Consider the following 27749-nt stretch of genomic DNA (forward strand, 5'->3'; position numbering starts at 1 on the left):
CAAGCCCGGAACTACTCAGATTTTGCTTACGAAAGAAATTTGAGTTCTCCTCACTGTCCCTTTAATGTACTATGTACAGTCTTGGTCAAAAGTGTTAAGGCTACAGCATTCAGCTGCAGTGAAATCGATGTTCCTAGAATGATTCATGTAGTGGATCATTCAAAACTGTAGTCAAGCAGGAAGCTTCTGTGTCGCAAGAAGAAACCTGCTAGCATTTCAAGGTCACTCAGTCTTTAATATTGCCGTAAAGGCTGTTATGCGGCTGAAGCGAAAAGCGATTGGCCTTAAAACTTCACCGACACTGTACATTACTCTTGTTGCAAATGCTAACACTTTGCACACTTTCCAGGCTTCCACTAGCATTGGTCCTGCTGCACCAGGGAATCCAGGTATTCTTGCTGAGGTGAATGGCCAGATACAATGGCTTCTCATATTTAGAACAAGTTTGTAAGCTTGAAATGCGTTTAGTTCTCGTTCTTGGTAGCTGCAGGCAAACAATCTAGAAACTGTGGAAACGTATAGGGCGGAGGATCAGTGCACATCTCTCGGACACGTGAAATTTTCCATCCAAACGGCTTGGAGCGGAAAAAAATTGCCTGCACAGGAGCCCCAGGCACAATTGAACCTGTGACAGCTCAGGGAAGCTTTGCTTAATGAAGGCTTAGATCACTAGACCATGACCACAACCTCTCATCTTTCATGTTCTAATTAGCACAGCCCCTTGTGCTAAGATTTAATTGGTGTGTTTTAAATATTCATAATCTTTCATCTGTTAGTTCTGTGCTTCCGAATATTTGGCAGCATTACTGTTGCCAGGGTGCAGTGGAGCGTGAAATAGAAATAAAAAGGCTCATCTATGCTGTCAAAGGCAACTTGATATGATTGCACACGAACGTGACCCGGTGGCCCATCGCGCTGCTCACTCCAAACAAGAGAGCGATGTGTAATGTTTTATCATTAGTAGCGTTTGCAAGGAAAACTGCCGTTTTCGTAATGTTTCATATAGGAGTCCTGAGGAATAGGATTTTAGCACTTTTACTGTGGCAAATAACTCTATCCCCAATATGTTATATGGTTTATAGAATTTATATGTGCAGCTGGTTTATTGCAGGTCCACCTCGGGAGAAGAAATTGTCAGTGCAGAGCGGTGGCGCTGGCTTCTTTCTCGAGGTCGAGACTTCTTGTTTTGCAAGGACGCCACGAAACTTTTGTGGGGTTCTTCACAAAAGTGACGCTCCTTCCTGGTGATGCTCCTTCCCCAAAGAGCCTTAGGGGAAAGATTCGGGGAAGGAGCATCGCCGGCTCAGTATGCCGGCAATGTCTTAAGGCTGGTGCCATGCAGAAGCCTCGGATGAGCTCAGAAAAACTAGCAGCTGTGGGCAGTAGGCCTCTTTTATTTAGGTACATTTCCTCACTGACAAAAGCATTTGTTTTTTTAAATGTGCACAACTTAAATACCTTTATTTTTACAGCACCTGCATGTCTTCAATTTTGCCATGATTAATACTCTTTCAGATGCATTTGATGCATACATCAAAGCTGCACGAGCTGCCGAGGATGAGAAAATGCGGAGAGCAGTTGAATTGCTACCTGGCGGACATGTTGAGGGACATCAAGTAATCATCGTCTGCACCTGCCCTTGTAGTCAATGACTGTAGTCAGATAAAAATGATAAAATAAAGGCAGCAAGAAAAATTATTTCATTGACTGCAGCCGGGTATTTAGTGCTGGGATGCAGCATTTGCTGCATTGAAGGGTTGCAAGTTCACTCAGGTAGCCTACATATTCAGAGCTATTAACTGTACACCAGAGTACGTGTTGCAAGGCCATTGTATCCCCATCACGAAGCCCTCGTATCTGTACGAAGGTTACGTGGCCCTCGTATATACGAGGGACGGGTGTGACACGTATCCAATAGCGTATATAGGAGGCACATATCACACGTATATATTTGTTTCGCCATACGTGGAGAGAAACGCGTATGCCATACGAGCACGTATACATATGAGCATATATGTGGACACATATTCAATAATTGCGTATATATGAGACACATTTACACATATATACGAGATTTTTCAATAGGGCTACGCGAACTTATTTTGTTCCGTAAAGCACATGAGCTAGGGCAATTTTTTTTTAATTTTGTCAAACCCATTTAGTCGGACATGCCGCAGTGAGGTAAAGCCAGCTTAACATTTTTGAAAGAAACACCCTTGCACCTACACAGCACTACAAGGAGTGTTAGGGCCACATGTACCTGTTCATGCAAACTTCTAAAATTCTTGGGTGCAGGATGGGAGCACGTGTATTATAAACTTCTAATTTGTCAGAGGTAAGGCTGTGAATGGAATTATATTCCCTTTAAAGGTGTGAAATTTTTACACTGCCATGGATCTCCGCGCGGCCGATTCTGACATCCACGAACGAAGTCGCCATAAACTTTGCAACACCGCAGGCGAGGTTCTAAAACAGCGTCGCCAGGAACGATTAAACTTTGCGCTATTTCTACTTCAGAAAGTTAAAAAAGGCATTACACCGCGATCGTGACACAACTCGTTCGACCGTTAGTCGGCAAGACTATGCTGAAGACCACCGATAAATGTAACCGATCTAACTGCGATCTCAGATTTTTTGCCTCCTAATATTTCAAGTGTGCCCCTATTGAAAGTTACGTTGTACCTTAACATGCAATAACAATTCCAGAACGACGACACCATTCGTAACGCGAATTCTCGGAGCCAAGAATACGGGACTAGAACAAGCTATTGGTTAGCAGTAAATATTCGGTCGTTTGTAATTATATCAGGTAAATTCACATAGCTTAGATCAGGCACAGGTTAAATCATAGGTTATTCAAACTAGTACACTGAAGTCTTTTCACGTGTATTATAATTGCCTTCATTTGGTAGCTTTTTCCTTATTCCAAGTACTCTTTAGATGTCATCTGTAAACTTTGGTTGTCACTGTCAAGTAAACAGGCCTTCTTGCTGTCTGCCCAATTGACTGTTACTGCAAAAGACACTTATCTATTCAACGATATACGTGTGTGTCTGAATTGTGCATGTATTAAAAACTCCATATTTTAGCACACTGCTGTCGAATACGAACCCAAATGCACGAGAAAATTATGACATACGCAGTAATTTGGAATATGTTAAATCAGCTGTAACTGCATGAGTTGTGCATTTCAGAGTATGATGACCGTGAAACAGTACTGATTTCTCTCTGTAATGTTATTCGGTCCGTTAGAAAAGCTAAAATAGAAATAGCACAGTGTGGTGACAAAGAGGCCAAGCCATCTATCACAGCGCTGAAATGCACGGCTTTCTTTTTTGCACAGTGACAGCGGGCAAGAAATTTTATTTTAGCAGTCATTAGTTAGCCCATATTGCAATGACAATTGCACAAGCTGAAATGCAGCAGTGCAAACAAGCCTGGATAGTTGTGCTCAGAGCCAGTCAACGGTGACACATGCAGAAACAAGCTGGCATGTACAACTCCAAAATATTCAGAAGGTGCCCATGTGAATGAAAACAAAATGGTTGCTTAGAACTTAGTAAAAGGCCATACATGCCTTTTACCTTCAGTATAAACATACCATGATGTGGGAGTTGGTACACTATCTCACATCTGGTCGGCTCCTGGTTGAGGTTGGGAAAGAATACTTCATACATTCAGGGAAACCGGAAGCTCCGGCCATGCATAGTGGTTAGCTAAACCATAATTTCTAGAAATACATTTACAAGGTGAAATTGGTGCTGTTGCAAAATGAAACGAAATAAATAAATAAGAATTTAAGGATGTAGAGTATATATGCTTATATCCTTTCATATAGCTTTACAGTGCTATTTAACAGTTTTGTTCTGACCAGAAAAAAAGAGGGATCGTAAGAGTGATTCTGGTTCTCAAAACAGCAGATAAAAGTGAGCATTGTCTGCACCACTTGCCATGATTAAATTTTGGAAGGTACTAGCGGTTGTTATTAGCAACATCTTCTGCAAAGGAAAGCTTATTTCAGGGTCAGTTTGGTTTTCAAACTGCCAAAGTTCCCTTCAGGCATACCTTATGTTAAAATGACCTCATTGTTAGCGTAACCGCATGAGGACTTCTGCCTAGGCTATGCCTACTTTCGGGCTTCATAAATAGAGTGTATGTTAACTTAAAAAGTCCTAAAAGGGCTGCATGTATAAGGCAAACCAATGTCTAGTTTTGTGGTCTCCTTTTTCAAAATAATGCATCAAAATGATCATCCTCCTCAGGGCCTTGTATGAAAACTCGTGTAACTAATGTAAGCAAAACAGCAATTTTATGAATAAATTAATATTGAGTACAGATTTTTGCCTTTCCATGCATTTCGCTCCCGTAAAATGTAACAAAATCACACTCACACACAAAACTCACTGCAGCTGCAATCTGACTTCATTCATGACGACAGAACTGGATGTGAAATTTAGTTTTCTTATAAAGGAGAACGATGCATCGTTTTACCATTTCTTAAATACTGTAAATGCCGGCCCCATGACATACCTGGCTGCCCATTTCAGATGAAGAAAAGGATCAAATGACACACGCACATAAAAGCCACATACGTATACATCAGCCCATAGCTTTTCAACCACATCACATAATGGAAGTCTCCGTGCTGCTTCCCTTGAAACAGAGCAGGATACAAGCACATAGGAATTACACATATCAGTTCGTAACAGAGACAGGTATGGCTGACAGTAAAAACTTTTAACGCAGTCCTATTAACTTTGGCTAATTGGCCATGCTCAGACGCAGGCGGTTGTTCTGGAGGATGGGAATTTTGACGTCGATAGTGGGATGGCAGACCATATAGCACTCATTGAAGCCTAGTTAAATGAAACCGTGAAGGGGAGGCCATTAATAAATCTAAAAAAAGGAAGGGCCAAGTACAATACCCTTGGGGTTGCCCGAGATTCCAAAAAAGAAAGGCAGGATGAGCAAGAATTAGCATGCTGATAGCTGGCCAGGATCACATAAATCCCGCTCAAAACTGTACGAAGCAAGGCATTATTCTATAAAGGATTTCAAAGCATGCTTTCTAGAGGAAACTAAGGTGCAAGTGTATGCCACGAAGAACGAAAAGTTGGCTATTCACAGGAATGCTTTTTCAAAAAGCGTACCGATTTGGAAGAAAAAATTTAATGGGCCACAACAATTTGGCAGCGTGAGAGTACATAGTGTTTTTCACGATTAGGAACCAATGCTAGTCATAAAAATGTTGCAATGATTTGGTGCTTGTGGCGTTATCAGAACTTTAAAATTTACCACATTCTGCTGTATGCAGTCATGCCTCATTAATATCCACCCTGTGATATGATGGCTTGAATTATGAGCAGTTTTTCTGGGAACGAAACTTTATCAAAGCATGCATGCTTTAAGCTGGAAACTTGCTGCTTGTACAACTGACAGGGTTTAAACGCACAAAGCGCATTGGGACCCGCATATTTTTCTCGTGTAATAAGGACTGCAATGCGAACGTCTGGACTGTGGTAATCAGATACTACAACACAGCGGAAGGACTGTTAGAAGTGTTTGGCGACAAATGCAGACTGAATAATATGGCTGTTTCACACTGAAATTGCCCTTTTGTTTTTGTTAATTCTTGAACTGCCAGACACGCCGACTCTCCGCTTGCACTTTCTTACTGACAAACCACTTCTCTTTCTAGTGTCAAAATCATTGGCACTAAAAGGTTTGGCGACAGATTTGCTCGCGCATTTAGTTCACTAACACAAATTATTTAATTAAGCCGCCTGCTGACTGTATAACCTTATTGTTCTAATAAAAAAAGCTGTTTACTTGCAACACTCAATTAATGCTTTTTAAAAGAGAGCACACGACAAGGAGAAAAAAAAACTACTCGAGTTAAAGCATGTCGGACACCAGAACTCAGCACTCATGCAAAACAGGGAATCTGCAAATACAATCCAAACGGTAAGGAAATGGGTTGAAATAAATGTGATCTCAACCTCAACAGGTCGACGGCTGCACCGGCACTACAGGACTTTCAGAAACGGCACAACGTCAGCATTGCAGAGCCAACCACAGTGCAATAGCGCATAGCACATTTTGAAAAATCAAAACAAACCTCGTCAACGTCGTTTTCGCTATATGGACAAATACGGCCCCGTCACGATCATACGACAAATGTAAACAGATGTGTGTCCACAGAAACCTATAACTGAAACCTTTGGAAGAGGCAAACAAGCACCTACTTTCAAGCAAACTAATTTAGAAATGCAGCAAACGCAAAGAAGACGAAGGAAATCTAGGAAGCATTCTACATTTCTAACAAATACATCCCCCTAGATCCACCATCGTCTTCATCCTGCACACAAATAATGTTTATTGCAGGCAGGCACAGGTAAAAGAACGCAGCATATGCATGCGTGCATGTGCATTGATGGCATATGCATTGATGGCATATGGCATATGGCCCAAGTTCTCCCGTATCCGCAAGCCCCCATCAGCCCCGCGACGAGAAACCGCAGCCCGACGCTCCCTGCGACCGGACCTTGCCACTGCGCAGCTAAGCCATCGTTTCTCACCAATCGCTTCGACTCTTTTATCTTTGTATTTTGGCTTTCCGTGTTTCTCGTTGTAATCCTTTGTACTGTATTTCCGTCTCATAACATTTTTATATAGCAATCGCCCTGATGTTTCTTTGTGTGAATTGTTGTGTTAACGTGTTCTATTGGTGCTTGTCCTATTTGCGTCACGTCAGTGTACGGTGCTACCTTGTCGGGCATATTGTAATACTTGGTTGTTGTTTGCCTAATTAAATTAATTCGCTACGGAACTTGCCTACACCTCATGCCTCCGGTCAACGACTAATCAGGCATGGCCCCTATCGCCGGTCAGCAGTGGAATCACAATCTTTCGCACGCGGGGTGAAGTTTGTCGCTCCTCCCCCTCCGAACTTACGGAGAGTGCAGTGGTGGGCAGGTTGGCCCGATTATTTGTAACTTCGGCGCCAACCAAAACCACAGCGGCCCACGATATCTTGACACTGTCCACGCTCGTTAATAGTTACACGCGGCCAATATTATGTGTTCGTCGGCGCAGCTACCCCCTACTAGGTCTGGTTTTTGACTCCGCTCTGCGTGCGGCTATCTTTCTGAAGAGACGCGGCCTGGCACCGCTGTGCTGCTACGTCACGGGACAGCCGCCAATTGCGTGATGTGACCATCCGCTTTTGCGGCAGAAAGTTGAAGTTGACTAATAACTTGGTGCGCACAGGCCGATGCGTTCATGCGGTCCATTGTTCGGCCCTTGCGCAGCGTTTGCGTACTGTCGCAACGACGCGTGCTCATGGGGAAAGAAAGTGATCGTACAGTGGCCTTTATCAGAATGGGTTGGCCCGTTTGCGGTCTTCCCCTCTCTGCCGTCCGGCGGCTCGTCCGCTGTTTCGCCCCCTCTGCTTGCCAGCGCCAAGGTGCCGCTTGCGAGTGGGGCACGGGATAGCGCGTCAGGTACCACGTTCGTGCTCCCCTTTCGATACTGCACCGAAAACTCGTGATGCTGTTTCAGGAGAGCCCAGCGCGCCAGCCGCCACGCAGGATCGCGGAGCCGCGTGAGCCAACTGAATGGAATGGAAAAACTTTATCGCTCTATTTACAGCTTTCAGTGGCTAACAGAGGTCTTCATGTTTTACTGAAGTCTCCGTCGTTTTGAGTGTTCGGCGCCCCTATTCCAGAGCACCGCTGAGCCTGGCCACTTTGAGAGCGTGCTGCACCAATCCTTTTTGGACTGTGTGCCCGCCGCTGGTGAGCAGTCCCTCCCAACTGTTCAGCCCTGGGTTTTTCTTTTTTGTGGAAAGAGAAGTTATTTCTGCAATCCCATGTGATGTGATATGGAGTCGGGATGGCCCCACACCATGAGCATGTGTCCCTGTATTGAATGGGAAACATTTTATGTAGGATGTGTAGATTTGAGATTGTTCCTGTCTGCAGCCTTCGCCAGCCGACTGCTTCATGGAGTGTCAAAGATGGGTGGGGTGGTGGATATATTATCCTTTTGCCGCTGTGATGGTCTAGTATTTCCGCGTACGTTGGTTCCACCGACATAGTGGTATCCGGGTTCATTGACTGTCCCGCTCTGTGTGTAAGTTCGCGAACTAGACTTTCGGCCTTCTGGTTACCATTTATTACGGTGTAACATGGCACCCAGAAAATCGTATGCGGTATCTTTTCGTTAGGAAGCCCTGCATCGAGGAGGATTCGCAGCACCCCTTTGTTGATTCTACCTGCCGTGTAGTGTCTGCATGCTTATTTGGAGCCTGTGAGTATTATCAAGGATTTGTTTCTACGGTAACCCTCGCCGCTGCTAGAGGTACAGCTGTTTCTTCAGCCTTTGTTACCGTGCTGCTCCATAGGGTTGCGCTGCTTATCAGCTCTCCCATGTGATCCACGGTCACTGCCGCAACTCTATGTTCTTTGGTGTTGTGATCCCACGGGTATAGGAATTCATCCGTGTATACCAGAGTGTTTTAGTGGCCAGGTGTTTTTCTACGTATTCTGCTCGTGCTTGTCTTCTGGCCGCGAGCGTATTCGGGTCCATATTCCTCGGTAGGGGGCTAGCTTTCAGTGTCTGGCGAAAAGAGTCTGGTACGTCAGCTATCCTATCCTCCGTTTCTTTTATGTTTTTATAGCCTAATCTTTTAAGGAGTGCCCTGCCGGTGGTTGACTGCAGGATCCTGTACAGCGGCGCACCCAGTTGAGCGTCCTTGAGCTCTTCAAATGTGTTGTGAATACATAGCTAGAGGAGCTTGTCGTTCGACGTGTTTCTGGGAGATGCAACGCCGTCTTGTATGGTTTCCTGATGAGAGTCTCGGCTTGTTCTCTCTCTTGTTGCGTCATATTGTGGTACGGGAGTGAGTGCGTGACCCTACTGACCACCAGGCTCCTGGCCAGCTGGATCGTGTCTCCCCTTCCTTCATGTCGCTCCTTCCTTGCGACAATCTCGTCATCATCCTTCTGACTTGCTCCGTCGATTGCTTAAACAGGCCTAGCGAGTGTCTGCACCCACCGTTTGCTGCTCTGGATCTACATGCCGACGGTGCGTATTATGTCCTTCTGGTATGAATTAACCTTCCAGATAAACTTCTATCTTTTCCTTGGTTGCGTACTTTCCAATCCTCAGAATTTCCAATTTCTCGGTTGAGCACGCGAGGCCTCTGCCCTTGACGTATTGTTCGACGCATGTTGCCGCATTCTGAAGCTTTTCTTCTTTTTGGCCCAGTGATCCCTGATTTACCCAGACCATGATGTCATCCGCATACATGGCGTGCTGGACGCCCTCGATCTCGTTCAGTTTCTGAGCTAGCCCGATCTTCGCGATGTTAAAGAGAATTGGTGAAATGACCGAGCCCTACGGGGTACCCTTGTTAGGCGTGTCAAAGGTATCAATCCGCAGGTCTCCGAGTCCTACTGTCGCTGTGCGCTTTGACAAGAATTTCCGCACGTAATCGTGGACTCTATTGCCGCAGTTGGTCTTGTTTAGCCCTTCCATGATGGCTCCGTGGCAGACGTTGTCAAAAGCTCCTTTGATGTCGAGGGCCACGATGATGTTTTCGCTTGCTTTTGGGATCTTGTTAAGGATATCTTCCTTTATTTGTAGCAAGACATCCTGTGTCGACAGGTTCGTTCGGAAGCCAAACATCATGTGGGGGTACAGCTCGTTGTATTCTAGGTGTCGCTGTATTCTTTTGGTTACCACTCTCTGGTATAGCTTGCCCAGACACGAGGTTAGCGAGATGGGCGCAAGTTTTCTATATGTGGCTTCTTGCCGGGTTTGGGTATCATTACCACTTCCGCGTGCTTCCATTCTTTTTGTACCGTGCCCGCTTCCCACTCTGTATTGAGGTAGTCCTTGAGTTGGGCCACCACTCTATCGCTGAGGTTGCGGATCAAGGAGTTCTTAATTTTATCGGCTCCTGCTGCCGTGTTTCTGGTGACTGCTCTAATGGCGGCATACACCTCTTCTCTTGTAATTGGCTTGTCGTGTTCGGGGATTTCCGTTCCCTGGTAGTGCCCTTTGTATTCTTGCGGCTTGTACCGGCCATAACTTTTGATCCGGAATTCCTCTAGTAATTCCTCGTCTTGTCCCTCGTATTGATGGACGAGCTTTTGAATTGCCTTGTTGCTCGCAGCTTTGGTTTTGGTTGGGTCCTGGAGTGCCTTTTAGTATACGCCACGTTTTGGCTGTGCTGAGCGTGTCGTTTAATAAGCTGCTAAACTGGTGCCAGCCTTTTCTTGCCAATTGCGCTACGTATTCCTCTGCCTTGTGGGTGACCTCAGCGTTCTCCTTATTTAGCTTCTTGTTTAGCCTCTGTTTTTTCAATCTCTTGGTGAGCCCACGTCTCGCCTCCCATAGCTTGAGTAGCCGCAGGTCCACTTCCGGTGTTTGTTTCGTTCTATTTCTCGCGTGTATTGTTTTTGTATTTGCATTACCTATTGGCACCGTTCTTTTATTGAAGTAATCCCTTATATAGATGGTCTATAGGCTGTCTATAGACTTTTTATAGACTCTATAGCCGCCCTTTAGACTTCCCTTATTTCAATAGACAGTCTATAAAGAATCTATAGACTAAAGTCTATAACCGCGCTCATTTCATTTTGTCTATAGATGGTCCGTAGACTACCTATAGACTGAAGTCTATAACCGCGTCAATTTCCTTCTGTCTATAGATGGCCTCTAGACTATCTATAGACAAAAATCTATAACAGAAATAATTTTTCATTGTCTATAGACGGTTCATAGATTATCTATAGACTAAAATCTATAGCCACCTTCCTTTTGTCGATAGACTGTCTATAGATCATCTATTGACTAAAGTTCATAAGACATAATTTTCCTTTGTCTACATTCAGTCAATAGATTTTCTAGACTAAAGTCTATAACAGCCTTTATTTCCTTCTGTTTATAGGTGATCCATAGACTATCTATAGACTAAAGTATATTCGCTTTAATTTTCTTCTGTCTATAGATGGTCCATACACTATATAAAGACTGAAGTGTATAAGAGAATTTTTTTTTGTCTATAGACGGTCAATAGATTACATATAAACTGTAGTCTATACCAGCCTTATTTCCTTCCTTCTATAGACAATCTGTAGACCATCTATAGAATAAAGCCTATAACCGGCATAATTCCTTTTCCTATAGACAATCCATAAACCATAAGCCTACGATGATGTGAAGGTTTCCCCTGTGAAAGCTGTAACCGCACTGATAACTCTAGTCCTTACACATATATGAAACTGCTTACTTCAAATTGGGATATTTCCACACCAAATGAAGCTTGCGCCTGTTCAAGCTATTCACAAAGGTGGTGTTTTTGAAGGCTTGAACAGCTATAGACCAATATCAGCGCTTTTAGTCTTTTCAAATGTTGCTGAACACATAATGAACAAAATATTAGTCGATTTCCTCACTCTGCATAACTTCAGAGTAAAAGAGCAGCTTGGATTCAGAAAGAGTAAGGCGACTGAAACAGCTTTACTTTATATTAAAGAGAAAAATTTTGACAACATTACGCAATGAAAGATTCCTTTGAGTTTATTTCTTCATATAAAGAAAGCCTTTAATTATGTCCATCATGATATAATATCAATAAAGCTACCATTCTATGGAATCCAAAGTACAGCACATGCCCTGATGGGAAGCTGTTTAATTTGCAGGGAGCAATATACCGCAATAAAGAGCACCGAATCTGATCGAGGCACTTTTAAATACGGAGTTACACAGGGGTCCATTTTAGGCCTCACGTTATTCTTGATATATATGAGTGATATTGTAAACACCCCAGGCTGCTCTGAAATGGTATTACATGCAGTTGACACTATTTTATTTTTTTCAGGTTGCGATGAAAGCTTCGTTTACAGGGAAGCAAATGAATGGCTTCAATATATTGACTTTTGGTTAACCTTTAATGAACTAGGCCTGAAGATAAAGATGACGGAATACAAGATTTTCAAGACTAAATGTAGCAAAAGAGATAGTGGGTTCAAATTGAAGTTCCGGAATAACATTTCTAACCAGTCTAAGAGGATTCGCTTTCTAATGGTTATCTTTCGCACACAGAAGCTCTGCGAACTTTCTGGTGTTTTTGGCATATTTAACAGGTTGCCAGTAAAGCAACAAAGTTACTATGCTCTCTTTCATTCACGTTTAACATCCTGCTCCCAGGCATCGTCAGACACAAATCAAAGAAACCTTGATTAGCGGCACCCTCTGCAAAAGTGATTAATACGTGGTATTCAAATATTCCAACATTAGAACATTGCTTGGCATACTTTAAGATCTACGACATACTAGAGATCAGTAGGCTATTCGAATATAAGTTATTTATTGAAATCGTGCATCAATATATGTTACACCATTCAAATTTTGAGGTTAAATACAAAAAGAAACACACTCCACATCTCCTTAGGGAAGATAACATACAGGTACTCCGATCTCGGACCAACTATGGTGATTTGAGATGTTGTACGCAAATTCAAATTTATTGAATCAATATCCAGCCATCTTTGAATTATCAACCTACCCATCGCTACCTAAAGAAAACACTAAGACATATGTAGCTAAGGAATAAGTCAAAGGATTTCTTTTGTGTCATGGATGATATTTCGTTGCGTTTTACTTGTAAATAGTATTCGGGAATCTGTAAACTTTTTTTTCATATACAGAAGCATGCACACAGTCCTCAGGGTTGTCCATTTGTTTTGCTTTGTGTGCTTGCATACATATTGGTTGTTGTACGATGTACAGTACTGAAAATGTGTTCGAGTATGCCTATAGTGGTTGCCACTGCTGTCAAGGGTGGGATGGCCTCATCAGGCCAGAATGCCATTAGCCTTCTCACCCAGGAAAAATTTTGTGTATTTTTGTCCCAAATAAACTGTACTACTACTACAACCTGAATGATGCAGGTTCGATCCTGGTCTAGCCGGTCGCATTTTGATAGAGGCAAAATGCTAGAGGCCTGTGTTCTATGCAATGTCAGTGCACGAATAGAAACCGCAAGTGGACGAAATTACTCCGCAACCTTTCGCTACGGCGCCTCTCATAGCCTTAGTCACCTTGGGTTTTTGGACCCCATAAAACCAAACCAAAACCCTGACTAGCTTTCCTGAATGGGATAGCAAGGATATATATGCCTTGTTTTGTAAAGCACATTTGCGGAGAAGGAGGGAGAATTTTTTTTGTTCCTCCTATTTTTTTTCCTTCCACTGTACAGGTTAACATGCCCGGATGACTGACTGAAGACAACAGATCGCAAGATTGCTTCTGAGGAAACAATAGTCAGACCATTACTTCCAATATTTATTTTTATGTGGTGCATTCTTATGGTCTTTGTATTGCATATTCATTGCCTGGATAGCTTGGAAATAAACTAAATTGTAAGTGTATTGATCGCCATGTCATTTCGAAGACCGTGTGGTCTACTAAAGGTTTTGTAGACAGAGCTCTATAGACTCTCTATATACAAATGTGTACAGCATTGCCAGGCCACATAACTGTGGAATGTCTATAGACCGTCTATAGACCTGTCTACTGGGCCAGTAGACTTTTGTCTTAGGCAAAAATGTACAGAAAGTGTATGACCTAAGTCTATAGATCATCTATAGGCTGCCTATAGACCTGTGTCTTTTATCAGTAAACATTTGTCTGTAGACGGTCTATGGACAGAAGTCTATAGAAAGTGTATGGCCGTAAATCGATAAATCTTCAATAGACTTTATGGACCTGTGTCTAGAGACTGTCTATGAACCTATTTACTTTCAGTAAAGATTTGTCTATGGACTGTCTATAAACAAATGTCTACCAAAAGTGTATGGCCATAAATCTATAGATTGTCTATAGACTGGTACAAAGGATTTGTCTATGGAAACTCTATAGACTTCTTAGGCTAAAGTCTATAGACAGTCTATGAACTGTCTAACGAAATTTTTGTAAGGGATCTCCCCTTTATGTGTTTACGGTTCTTCCGAAAGGCGTCCCAGTCCATTAGGTGGGCTGTGCCAATCTTCCTCTTATGATATCAGCTTCTACAGTTACCTTCAGTACTTAATGATCGCTGCCTAGGTTCTCCAGCAAGCTTTCCCATCCGACCTGTTTTGCTCCTCTAACGTACATTAGGCCAGGGCAGGTATCTGGGCTAACGCTGTTGCGCCGACACGTAGGCTGATTTTTGTCTGTTATGAGGATGCAGTTTGTGTCCTCCGCGGCCATGCAAACTAGCTGCCCCTTCCTGTCTCCTTTCTGATACCCCCAGCTGGGGTCCCTCGCGTTAAAGTCCCCTGCTATCAAAAGGGTGTTGGATTTTGCTAACCTGCCTGCCCCCGCAAAGTTTGTTAAAGTTCCCATCTTTTTGTTATGCGGGCCGTACAAATTTAATACGAACGTACTTTTTGCATTATGCTTTTCTATGGTATCACCTGAGTTATCACGTGCTGTATCCCAGTATCTGGTATTTCGCAATGTGCTATGGTTACTAGTTTTTTGCTAATTAGTGTCGCCGCGTGCGGCCCTTCTCCTGGAATGTATACCCCCTGAGTGTTGGCGTGACATCTGTCTCTTGCAACATGATGTCTGGGGGTGCGTTTGTGTGTTTATGTACTGCTGCAGGAGTCCCTGCTTACGCCGGTATCCCCTGCAGTTGCATTGCCATATGCTTAGTGTGTTTTGTCCGGCCATGTTGTATTGTTATTGTTGTTGTTTTGGCTTTCGGATCCGAATATAATTTAGTGATAAAGTCTGCCCTGGCTTCCCTCGTGATTTTTTGTGTGTTCTGACTTTTTACGTAGCTGCGAAAATTCTGTTCCTGCAGCGCCATTTTTTGTTGCATCTGTCTAATCTGCTACAGCATGGTTTGCATAAAGCTTTCCATCTTTTCTTCTAGGCTCTATTTCCTGGACTGTGTTTGTTGTATGGGTTGTTCAGGCACGGGGCTGGGTGGCAATCTTGGTGGGCTGGCCATTTTTTGTGCCTGAAGCTCTCTTATTAAATCAGAGATTCTTTTCTTTAGTTGATTGGTTTCCTCGCAGCTTAGCTCTTGCACCCTTTTGAGCGCGTTGTTTTCCTCTATTAGTTTCGTGTCATTGTTCTATTGTCCCGAGTGTGGAAACAGTGATTTCGGAGGGCCCGCTCCCCAGCTCACCTTGACTCCGCCTTTGTTCTGCGGTTGTTTCGGCGGCTCTTGGTTGTTTAGCTTTCCCAGGGGTGGAAAGGACTCGTCCCTGGGTCTGTCTCCGCCTTGGCTATGGCTCCGTCCCCGGCTCCGGCCCGTGCTTCGGCTCCGTGACTGATTCCAGCCCCCGGCCTGGCTGCCACCCCAACTCTGGGACTGACTCTCGTTATCCTCTGAGCTGAACCATCTCTGTCGGTGTCTCCGGCTCCGGCCTCGTCGCTGCTGCTGCTGCTGGCCATGGTTGCCCGGCGGCGGGCGCCCACGTAGCTCCTCAGTGGCCTTGGCCCTCATCCTGCAGGCTCTGGTGCTGGTCACGTGTTCGCCTCCGCATACCATCCATTTCGGTTGGCATTGATGTCCGTCGATGGGATTGCTGATTCCGCAGCGTCTGCAAGTTCTCGCCTCGGGCGTTGGGCATACGTCCGATTGCTGTCCCTGCAGGCCGCATACATAACAGCATCGTCTCGTTGGCCTGCATGGGTAGGCCTTGTGCTCTCCGGCGCTGAAGATGACCCACTTCGGAATGCTTGGACCGTGAAAGGTGATGAGTTCTGTCTCGGTCTTGCCCAGCATTCGTGCTGCTAGGATCTCAACGTCTTGCGTCCGTAGTCTTAGTCTCGATTCCAATACGTCCGATGGCATGCCAGCTAGCAATCCGTGAATTACCGCACCCTTGACGTCGCCTGGCATGGCCACATATGCCTGTACTGGGTAGCTCGTTCCTCCAAAAAGAATGTCCTTGATCCTGCGTATTTTGTTCGCTGCTTCTTCTTCGGAGGTGCTCGCGATCACTATGTTCGAGCCCGGTCGGAGCCTGACCAGAACATCCTCCTCCTTGATTCGTCCTCCACATGCTTCCACGATGGCACACGTGGCTTGATACGGCTTCATTTCCAGAACTTTGAGTCCTCCATGGTGTCGGATAATGATCTTGGCGTCTTCCATTGGGACCGGCGGTAGCTTCTGCCGCGGCTGCCGCTGCACTCCTGCTTTAAGTCCTTGAGCCGGCGTGCGCCCTCCGCTGGATTGCGTCATCCCGCCGGCAGCTGCGTCTGCCGGTGCCATCTTGCCATTGTTCTTCACCGTGTGGGGCCCCTCTGGCTTCAAAATGGCGTCTTCCTTGGCAGCGCGCTTGATTTCTTTCTTCTATGCTCTAGTATGGTATATCTGCCTATTTCTTTCTTCGTCTCGCACCAGGCTCTCGTCTTCGCTGACACTCTGTTGCATGCTTGCGTGTTCCATGGCCCCTTCGGGGCCGTTTCCCGCTTTCTGCGTGCCGGAACACGTGGTCGCCGGCGCGGCCTTCTTCTCTTGAGTTTCCGCCTGGTCCTGGGTTGGTCCAGCTCCAAACTTATTTGCGGCAATGTTTTTGGTGCCCGAGATGTAATTCCTGTCTTCCCCGAAGGCCTTCGGCTTGACAGCCAACTGCGCACACTGTGTGTCATCCAACGTTACTGCAAAGGCGGCCAGCGGATGTGGAGCCAGGTAGTGCCGCGCCGCTCGGTCCCAAAGGGGAGCGTTAACGACGGAACGCCTTGGCCCTGGTCGCTGAGCGTGGTACTCTCCGCACGTCTTCACTGCGCAGGCAGTTACTGACGCTTGTGGGCAGATGGACTGCTTGAGCTCGGAAAATGGTCCGTCGCGATAGCCGCCATTTGCAATTTCCGCCACGACCCAGGTTTTCAGAAGAAAGTCTCTTCCGAGAAACATGAACACATTGAGCCCTGGGAGTTGGATGAAACGCGTGCGTCTCGTCCGGTCTCCCCACCTGATAATCAGCCTCGCGGCGTCAGCCGAATGGGCTAAGCCTTTCGCAAGGTTGAATGCCGCACGGCAGTCCCGCAAGCGCACCGAGTGCTTATGCAAGTGGGGCCGCACCTCCTTACTGAACAAGGAGGCACTGGCTCCCGTATCCTGTAACGCCGAAAGTTCGCGGCCAGCAATGGTGCCCGGAATAAACGGAGCATGCGCACTAGCAAGGCAGCTTGCTCTGTACGCCGAGAGAATTAGCAAACACGGGGCCGGTCCTCCTTAACAACCGACCCCCGCTCCCGTTTTTCTGCGTAACAGGAGGCCTGGCCACAGGGCATTCTCTTGCTAAGTGTACCCTCTCTTTACAGCGAAAACAGCGCACAACGCCGCAGTCTTGGTCGCGGGACAATATCGGCTCTCCCTGCCTGGGTCAGCCCTCTGCATGGCCAAAGGGACGGCTGATTCGGGTTTCTCCCTCCGCTGTGCGTTAGAGCGCTTGGCGTCCCTCTGCACGCGGTTCAGAAAACGGTGCAGCGCAGGGTGTCCGTCTTCTGTACGAATAGGGATCGAGAGCTCGTTCGCTAAATTCTCATACTTCGTTTTGCCCGCGAACGGCTGCAAAGGCAGGTTGCGCGGCTGGCCACCGGTTGGGTAGGGGCATGGCCTCTCTCCATGCACAGCATGGCTCGAGAGCCTCGCTTCAGCGACTGTGCCCGGACCTCACAGGAGGCTTGGGTGGGCTGCACGAACACGAGAGGCAAGGCTCCCGATGAGCGGTTCGATGAGCGGCGCGGTTTCCACAGGGAGCCGGCCCAGCACATCACTGTTCCCAGAGCAGAATTGACTGCTAGCGAGGCACGGTTGCTGTTGCGTGGGGCTGCCGGTTGTGGCAGAGTCGCACGCACCACTTTCACACTGGGCGAAAAGCATGTACAGCGGAAGCATGTGATTAACGGGTGCACCGCAGGGTGCCCCCTATAGAGCTCCAATGGGAGCCGCGTGATTGGCGTTGGGTGTTTTATCGCCGTATGCCCGAATGGGGCCCGCGGCCAACCACAGTGTTTGGTTATTCGAAGGAACAGCAGCCAACGGATCAAAAAAGGACATTATGGCAGCGTAAGGAGCCGACGCGTAGCTGCCGAGTGCGCAGCAGGAGGTGGCAGACATGGTGCGCAAGCGTGACCGTCATGGCGACCTGCTCGGCTAATGTGCCTTCAAAGGCTTAAGAGCCAGTGACTTAGCACGTTGGGCGCTAGTTCTGGGTTTGTCAGCGACACAAGCCACTAACCACCACTGGAACGGGCTTCGTGTGAGCCAAGGGCCCCGATCAGGCGTCACCACAGGCACCCTGGGGCACGACTGCGGCGCACTCAACCTCTGCAGAGAGGAGAGCGACTCGGCGCAAAGACACAGGCCTCCAAGTTCAAGAAGCAGACGTTTATTCACGCCGTCCTCCAGCGGTACACAGACTTAGCGGTCACCCCGACCCAGGGCGCGAGAAGCAAGGCTACGGTGCGCGCTCGGAGCGACAAGAGCAATGCGCGCCGCTAGCACTCCGCTGCAGTGCTGTTATCTCTCTCGTGTCAGCCGTTGGGCCGTATGCGCGAGAGAGTGGCCAGTCAACGCAAGGTGCGGATGTCGGAGGTCGCTGGACCCCTGGACAGCCTCGAGCCGCTGCAGGTCGAGGACCCGTGCTGCCGAGCTCGAGTATGCACTGCTCCGAGCGGCAAAGGCCGGCCCGGACAGACAGTAGACAGTAGCGTACACACCTTACGCTGTCTCGGAGGAGTCTCCCTCTGTGGAGTCTCCCACGGTCGCGCGGCGCGCGGCCGCCCAAGCGGGTCCAGAATTCCCGCCAAAAGGAACCAATGGCAAAGGTCCTTGGGAAGCCGGGGCGGAGCTGCGGCCGACTGACAGTGATTAGTCACCCAGGCTCCTCTCCCTCGCCTGAGGCGGAAGAAAGACAAAGAGGAAAACAACGCGGGATGCCGGAAACAGCCGCGCAAAGGCAACGGCGGTAAGCCCGGATTCCCACAAGCTCGTGGTGTTGTTTCTGGATTGGCTTTGTTTGACGAAGGCCGTGGCGCAGATGCTCTGATGACCGATAAATAGCGCTCGGGAGGTACCTTTTAATATTTCTGGAGTGAATGCAGATCACAGGAGACCATATTGAAGAGAAATATGGCGTCACGTGGGAGCCCGGCACGGCAGGGAGCATCACACGGTAGCATTCAAGCGGCGGGCGCCTGGAACCGAAACCTTTATTTCCCTCACAGCCGCTTGATACGCTGCAGTCAGTTATGCCGCTGGGCCCTATGGGAGTGTCCGCTCTATATGAATCCCTTTCTCTGTCAATCAGCTCTACATGGACAACAGGCGGTAAACACTAACATTGCATCTCTGCATTAGTTCTTGCAATTCTGCCTCGTCACCCTTATATTGCACAGCAAAGAAAACACGACCATGGAAGCATCTAATTTATTATCCTGTCGCAAAGATAGCGCCTACATCTTGAAGCGCCGGCAGAAAGTGAATTGTTAGCGTTAGATATGAATCGCTGCTCCTAATGTAGAAACTTAAATACCGGTGTCATGCTCCAAATGAAAGGCACTTCGAAATGAGATCTTTAGATCGGCACCGTGGAGGCCGATAACTGCCGTAACACTGCCCGGAACAGCCAGCCCTGACGGTGAAGGTAGGACGGGAGGCTGAAATATCGTCCACATAGGGAAGCTATCTTTTAGATAGCAACACGTGGAAATGATGAAACTCGTGTTTGACGACGCAGTTGTAAAAGCAGATTTCTTGCAGTTTTCTTGCACCGACGTCGTACGTATGACTACCGCCTGTTTTCCATGCAGTAGAGATGCCTAAGATTGGTAGCCGCAGCGCCAAATCATGCGCTCTTTTAGTGCAGCATCATATGCTTGAGCGCCGATAGCGCGGCAGCGCGACGGAGACACCACAAGCAAACGCATCCAGACATAGGCATGCAGTGCTCACAGCACAGCCTCACTTCCCTCCTCTCTATTGAAGAATGAATGTGGAAATCACACGACAAGCACGCAAAGAAAGCGAGAGAACAGTTGTAAGGATGTCACGCGTAGCGTTAACACCTTAACTGGCCATATGACGCACATCATTAACCTGGTACACGCTGAGCGCCTATTTCATGTTGTATGAGTCCTTTTTCTCTCCTCGTGAGCATACAGCACAGCGTGAGCCTCGAAAAATTTGGTTTTATTTGGTTTATGATGTTTAAATTCACAAAGCGACTCAGGCTACGAGCGACACCGTAGTGAAGCGCTCGGGAAATTTCAACCACAAGGGATTCTTGAACGTGCACCGACATCGCACAGCACACGGGACTCTAGGAATTAGCCTCCATAAAAATTCGCCCTCTGTGGGCGAGATCGAACCCGAGTCTTTCGGTGCAGCAGCCGAGCGCCATAACTACTGAGCCAGCGCGGCGGCTCGTCGAAAAGGAGCAGTCATAGATCAAGCTTACTGCATAGATGCTTCCGAAAGATTTCGCAAAATCGCCACAGCACGTTCTTGCGGCTTCATCAAACGGCGACTTCAGCTGTGTTGCTTGCGCAGAGGATCTAATAAATCTAACTAATAAAACATAAGGCTCCGGATAGCACGCTGGTAGCATTGCAGCATGCATGAATTCTTCGGCAACCTAAGCAAATATTTCGCACTCCAGACTCTCACCACTTCCGTATGTAGTGAATTTTCAGAAAAGAAAAAAAGGTGTAAATATATGGCATGCGTGAAGTCGAGCAGGTGGCTCACAGATACGCAAAACAGCTCATGTGACGGCAAAGGCATAATAATGAGAAGCACACGGAGTCTCCCGGAGTCACTTTCCGGGAATTCCCGTCTTCTTGGCAGCTTAGGAATTCATGCGGGTAGAGGGTGGGGAAGAACAAATGTTTGTGATATAGGTTAGGGTACATGTGAGTCTGTAGAGGACGCCATGATACAGCCTCGGCATTGGTGTTTGTTGGGTGCGGTGGTGACAGTGTTCTTTTTTTTGCGTGCGCTAATGGTCTGTGATGTGAGAGTGTGTGCCGAGCCACGATTGCGCCTTCGGTGTCTGTTTCCTTCTCCGCTTCTGTCGACGGCCGCCGGAAGGTTGTTGCTCTGGAAAGCGCGTGTGTGCTCTCGTTTCCGGGAAGGGAGGCGGGACCATGTGTTCAAGCAGATCGCGCCGTGGGGAATATATAGGAATTGACAGGTGATATTAGGCGCACAGCCTGCAATGATAAAGTACCGCTCGCGAAGGCCTCGCATGCAGCCTGTGAGTCTGTAATGGTGTTGTATGTCGGACTTGCATGGTGTTCGTGCTGTGTGGACTTGTGCTGTAAGGAAGCGAGTGCTGCCGCTATTGCGGTCTCATCGGCCGACTTTTCGCGCACATTCCTCGAACGGAGCCCGTAATCTGAGGTGAGCCAGTGACATTTTTTAACCGCTAGTCCCATAGCGTTTGTGCCGGGCGGGTATTTCGCCGTATCAACATATAAGGCGTTTTGGTCAGAGTCGTATTGCGGCATGGATGCCTTGACTCTAGCTGTCCTACGGCCGGTGTAGAAGTCGTGGTGCGTGTTCTTCGGGAGTGGCGCGACTCTGATCATAACTGAGAGTGGGGGTGGGATGGCACCTCGGCTGCACCGGAGTAGTCTGGTCCGGGTGGCCTAGTCGGCGCAGAACGTTCCGGCCTATTCTCGTGTCTCGAAGCCGCATGAGCTCGCTGGTCTTTTGCACTTCCACCAACTCTTCTGCCGTGTTGTGCAGGCCTAGTTGGAGCAAACGATGCGTCGAGGTGTACGGGGCAGTCAAAAACCTGTCTTGGCCACCGATCGCCGGAGGACACTTAGCCGATTCAACTCGCTTCAACTGAATCTTTGATAATGGGCGTGAGACGTAACACGACTGAGGAGCAACGCCTGTACGATTCGCATGGTGTCGCTTAAATTGAGCCCGCCGCGTCTGCCAAAGATGCGGCGGATCAGGTGTGCCACCTGCGCAAATTGCTTCTGGACCACCTGTAAAGTGCAGGTACCTCGGCCATTATATTGAAGGTAGAGGCCCAGCAGCCGCAGACTCTCCACTCTGTGGACGGGAGTGCATTCGAGGAGGAGGTCGACTACTTGAGTGCTCCAGCGCGCGCGGATAAAGAGCAGTTGCGAATTCTCAGGTGCGAATGTAAGCCCGATGCCAATTGCGTAGTTTGCGTCACCTCTATAGCTTCATGAAGGCATCTTGTATGTGACCGTCCGATGACCATCAGGAATTTTAGAGAGCAGAGGCCTAAGGCCAGCCATCGCAACTTAGAACAACTTCCCAACTTAGAACGCTGTCCTAAGGATTGCGGTTCGATCTGAGGAGAAGGCTCTCACGTAATTGTACGCTCCATTGGCACAGTGTGACTTCACAAGGGCCACCAGTATGTCATCATGCGACACGTTGTCGAATTCCTCCTTCACATCGAATGCCCCTTTCAGGTCTATGGCCAACAAAGCAATGGTCTGGGTGCTAGCAGGTTTGCCTATCAGTTTTTCTTTCACGTGAAGTTGCACGTCCTGGGCCAATAGATGCTGCCGGAACCCGAACATAGTGTCACAAAATAAGACGATAGTTTCTAAGTGTGCGTGAAGCCGGCTGAGCACAATGTGTTCGATTAATCATCAGGAATATGGGATGAACATTCTGAAGGGACAGCGGCTTGCCTGATTTAGAAATTAGGTTGATGTCAGCGTAGCGCCATTCTTGTGAGAGTATGCCGGTCCTCCCCGGTTCATTCTAATAATCTCTCAAGGCGGTTGTATAGCCAACGTCAAGGTTCTGGAGCACCTTGAATGTTCGCCTTCCGGCCCAGGGTCTGTGTTCCTTTTCAGGTTCGCCAGCTGTGCTCGGACCTCAGACTCTGATGACGTCCAGGGTGGTGCGTTCGCTTTTATAGCGGCAGTCTCGATACTGCGGTCTAGGACGCATCAGTACGTACCGAGCCTCCAGGGCATGCAGCAGTGCTGTGTTGGCTTTTGCTGCCTTATGTTTGAGCTTGGCGACCGCTTTGAAGTTTTCCTGTCTGCTCTTAGACGGGTCGAAGGGGCCGCGGAAGAGTGACCAGGTTGGGGCAGTACTGAGTGCTCCCTGTAGCCTGGCACAAAGTCTGCTCCAGTTGGAGCACGTCAGCTCCTCAGCGTAGTTCTCTGCCGATATAGTGACTTTCGCTATGCGTTGGCGTAGCTTGAAATTGTGTAGTTGTTTCCGCCACCTATGTACAAGCCCTCTTCGAGCCTCCAACAGATGTTGTAGGCGTGGGTTCTCCGCAGGCGCCTGTTTTTGGCCTGCACTACAGAGAAGACCTTCTTAATAACCGCCTGAAGCTGTCCCACCTATTGAACCCGGGAGAGCCGCTCGCCGTCGTTCGCTGCTAAATTCTGTTGTCGGAAGGCGTCCCAGCCTATATGAGGTGTAGCCTGCGGTCAGAACTGTGGGACCTCCTCACTTGCATCGCGGAATAGGATAAAAAGTGGCAGTGGCTTAGCTCGGCTATGCCAGGATATACGTTACGAGAGTTACGTTTCCTTGGCTGAGCTTGTTGCTGTCACTGTATGTTTAGCAGTGAGAAGAGACATTGGGCATGCACCTCTTTTGTTCATTTTGCTTGATAGAGACAAAAACGGTCCGATGATCTGTGAAGTAGCATGCAGCGGTCTGTTTTGGAAGAGTAAATCTTCTCTTGTCTATAACGACGTTTAGCAGCGACTGGACTCTCCTTCTCTGCACCCATGTCATACGTTGTGATACAGCCGCTCATCACATCTCCGCCTTTTATAAGCAACGATGCGCATAAACCCAGCGGTTCACGTGAAAGAGCGGCGTGCGGTGAGGCGGCGACGAAGCGTGCGGCACAGCTGTGAGGTCTCCGGTTATCATATCGGCGCATGCGCACAACTGATCATCCGCACAACGTCACGCGCGGCTACGACGGTGGAGCGGGTGAGTGGTCGCGGCGACGGCGAATCACACGCCGCACCTGCTATTCCTTTCCGGTTGCCATGGTAACAGAGCATGCGCACAACTGTCCTCTGCCTGCCACTGCGAAATGCTCGACTGGTAGCCCCGTGTAGTTCAGGCTGCAAAAAGATCGCCGCCCCGATTCTCTTCCAGGTTGACCCATGTGCACAGTGGGCTGATCCTCCGATTCACCGAGACAAGTGGGATGGTCGGGTTCAGTCAGAAAAGTGAGCTGGGTGCGGGCGATGGCCAGGGCCAGCTTACGGCTCCGGTAATGGCGTAAGGCAACCGGAGAACGTGGCGGCGCAGAAATGTAGCAGGCAGCTTCTAGAAACACTTTTCTTGTGAATAGACTATCAGGAAAGGGGCACAATGAGGGAAGGGCCTGGAGGAATACTGTGACTGAAATGTGCTCTAACAGAACAGCCAGCAGGGTCCGCGTACGACGGGGGATCGGGCAACGCAGCGGGCGAATTTCAGTCCGAGCACAAACGATCATCACGTGACGGTGCGACAAGAAGGCGCAAGCTAAGCTCATAGCATGAGAACATGACGGCTGAAAGAATATTTGTTTGATCAGCAAATCTTCCTGTACATGCCTATTACGCCGGGAGATAAGCGCACTTGCTGTGGGTGACGAGGACTTTAAAATCACGCATTGAGTTTTCACCAAGAGGCAAAATAAGCTGCCTCCACCGCAGGGACTGCAGTCAGCACCTCCACCTCCAAGAAACTCTAATCAGTGATCAGCAGAAAAATTCGGCCTTTCACATTTAAACAACCGCGCAGTCCTGGAGTTTCCCTCCTGAGATTCTGCCTAACGTCACTTTGGCTAGATAGAACGTCAACTTGCTGAAGGTGAACATCTGCAGGTGAAGGCAGAGCGGTTAGGAGAAAGAGTGCTTAGGGACGGCTCAGCAGGAAATGAGCATTTATGCTGAACGAGACCAGTTTCCTGAGGCTTGAAGAAGCTACCAGAGGACGTGCGCACCACGATGGGAACACCGCCTTACTGGAGAAGGCAACCTCCAAGATTAGAAGAACAATGGAGGTTGTCCAGATGCGTAGGCGGTGCAATCAGTCACCACGCTCGCTCTGGGTCTGCAGGCGAAGTGAAACTAGGCGGCCTGGGTCTGGCAATGACGCCGCCATGGTCAGTGACAGGCGTGGCGTGAGGGATGGTTGCATGTGCCTTGGCGAGCAGTTCTTCAATATTTGGGAGCCGATAAGGGGCCAGGTAAGGTGGTGGATGTTGTGGGGTGGTAAAAGTAAGAGCGGTTTAGAAACAGTTTAAAAAAAACGAGTTCTTTGATTTGCTGCACCTGCACTGACTGGTCAGTGGCATGCGTCAGCACGGTAAGCGACTCGACATGTATTCGATGTGAAGTGCTCGCGAGTCAGAGCGCACTGCTTGTATAGCTTGTTGATGCTGTCGCATAAGCGAACGACATCGTCAACGGGGCGCACGTTTCGCTTTAACCTCTGAAAGATCTCAGCGTCCATGCCGTTGAGGATATGCCTGATCTTATCGTTGTCCGAAATCTCCGCGTTCAGGTTATTACACATATTGAAGAATTCCTCGATACCTTGCATAACACTGCCCCTGTGCCTCTGTGTCGTCAAAAGAAGCACCAGCAGAACGTTATGCATAATTTAAGAAGGCGAAGTACAGCAAATGTGTCGTTTTATAACTCACTAACAACAGTTTAATTCGAGCTCAGATCTTTTAAAGACCTGTAGAATGCCTACCTGCTCTTATGCGTGTTGCGTAAACACAATTGAATATCACGGCTGCGTTGCCACGCATTTTATTACATGTGCTATTTTCCCACTACCAGGGCTCAACGGCTGCCAGCGGTGGCCTTAGTATGATGATAAGTATTAATTCTAGAATAAAATCTGTCAATCATTTTGCGGGTGAACCTATACTCAGGAGTTTGTTGGACTACTGACGTTAATATTCCTCGCGAAAATGGACGAAATCTTAAAATTAGCTTCTTAATGAACTGGGAAATGAAAATTTTCTCTTTCGTAGAAGGTTAATGTGCCAATAGAATCTGGAAATGACATGGCGGATGTTGGCATACAGCAACAGAAGCAAAAAAAAAACAGTAGGAATAAAAGTACTCCTGACCTTTCGCTTTTATTATATTTTTCTACCGTTCTCTAGCTGTCTTTTCTCAGGATCGGCAGGCAGCTTCAAAAAGCAACTACGGCGTGCATACCGCAACTCCCGTACCGCCGCTCGTGCAGCATGTGTGACGCGTATTCGACGCTGGGTACAATGAAGCGTGTTTGACAATTTTTTTGAGAACGCGCACTCGGTGTGCTCATAAGCAGCTTCTGCCTTCTCACTGGCCGAGAGACACACGCCCTGCATAAGCCTACAGAAGAGATAGAATTTTTGTCACCTGTACAAAACAGAATTTAGGCAAAATGCCGACGCGACAGAGCATTTTCCATTTCATGAATTCTGCTATAAAGAACAGCTTGTTTGAAAACAGGTGCAAGCCAGACGTGTTGTGCCTCGTGAAATCTGGGAACGAGTTATATGAGCTGTGCTCCGCGCTGAGCAATTCTTAAATGCTTCACGAAGCTTTGCAGAAGAGGGCGTTAGAAATTTACAGAAGCCGTCATCTTATCCACAGTGGCCTCCCATGAAGGTTATGCATGTTTTGAAGATGTGTGATGCTGACATGGAGTACTATCAGCTTTTAAAACCGAACCTAACCCAGCACTTAGCCAATTCACGGTAAACTAGGGAACATAAGCAGCTAACAGTTACTTGTAAATATATTATTATTTTAGTTAACAACTTCAAATAAAGTAGGCATTAATTCATTTCGTAGATATAAGCCGCTGCGAGGGGTTGTTTTGCGATGTGAGTGGACGAGCTTTAGTCCGTTGAACTTTCGTCCAGCCCTTCACTCCCATGCAAACCAATTTTCTTCAGAACTGCTCGGCAGTTTACTTGCCCAAAACAATAAACACCTGCACCAACATACGACACTCATCAGTCTTGCTCTAGAGTCTGCCAAATTCAGAGGAGTTCTGGCCGGCCCCTAGATATCGGGGTTTCGGCCCCTTGATGTTCAATAAAGGACTCGGAAGAAAATGTCGGAACAAGGACTTGCCGTGTTGCTCCTAGAGGCCCTTGCTCTGTTCCGTCGCTGCGTTGAAGGAAATAGTTGAATATTTCCGTCTTCACAGTCTGCAGTACTTACAAGAGATTTTTTAACGTGCTTCAAGGTCATTAATGATGGCCAATGCAGCTTACTGGGCTGCAATTTTGATGAAGGACTTCAATATTTCTGCTAACTACAGAGAGACTCGTGGCTTAAGCAGTAAATACATGGTTTAAAAGATAATGACAATATTGTGTTCTCAAATTCAGGTGGTGGTCGCTCACTCCTGTCTTTTAATGCGAAAGATTTTCTTCCCTCAGGAGTGACGTGCACAGGATGTGGCCTGCTTTCACCAATCTATAAATTAATTCAAAATCTAATCCATAGCCATAAAAGAACCCAATTCATAACCGAATGCAGAATCCAGCAAGCCAACACATAATCGGATCTAGAAATCAGCAACGCACGAACTGTCAATGAAGAAGAATAAGAAAATTCGTCCGCTAGTTCTGCAGCATTCTCCACCGTGCTCACATTTTCTTTGTCTGGCATCCATAACTTAACGGCCTCAGGGACACAGTTCCTGAACTGCTCGAGGCCTGCACATTCGACAACCTTAT

The sequence above is a fragment of the Amblyomma americanum genome, chromosome 6 (assembly GCF_052857255.1).
Source record: "Amblyomma americanum isolate KBUSLIRL-KWMA chromosome 6, ASM5285725v1, whole genome shotgun sequence".
Classification (NCBI taxonomy): Eukaryota; Metazoa; Arthropoda; class Arachnida; order Ixodida; family Ixodidae; genus Amblyomma; species Amblyomma americanum.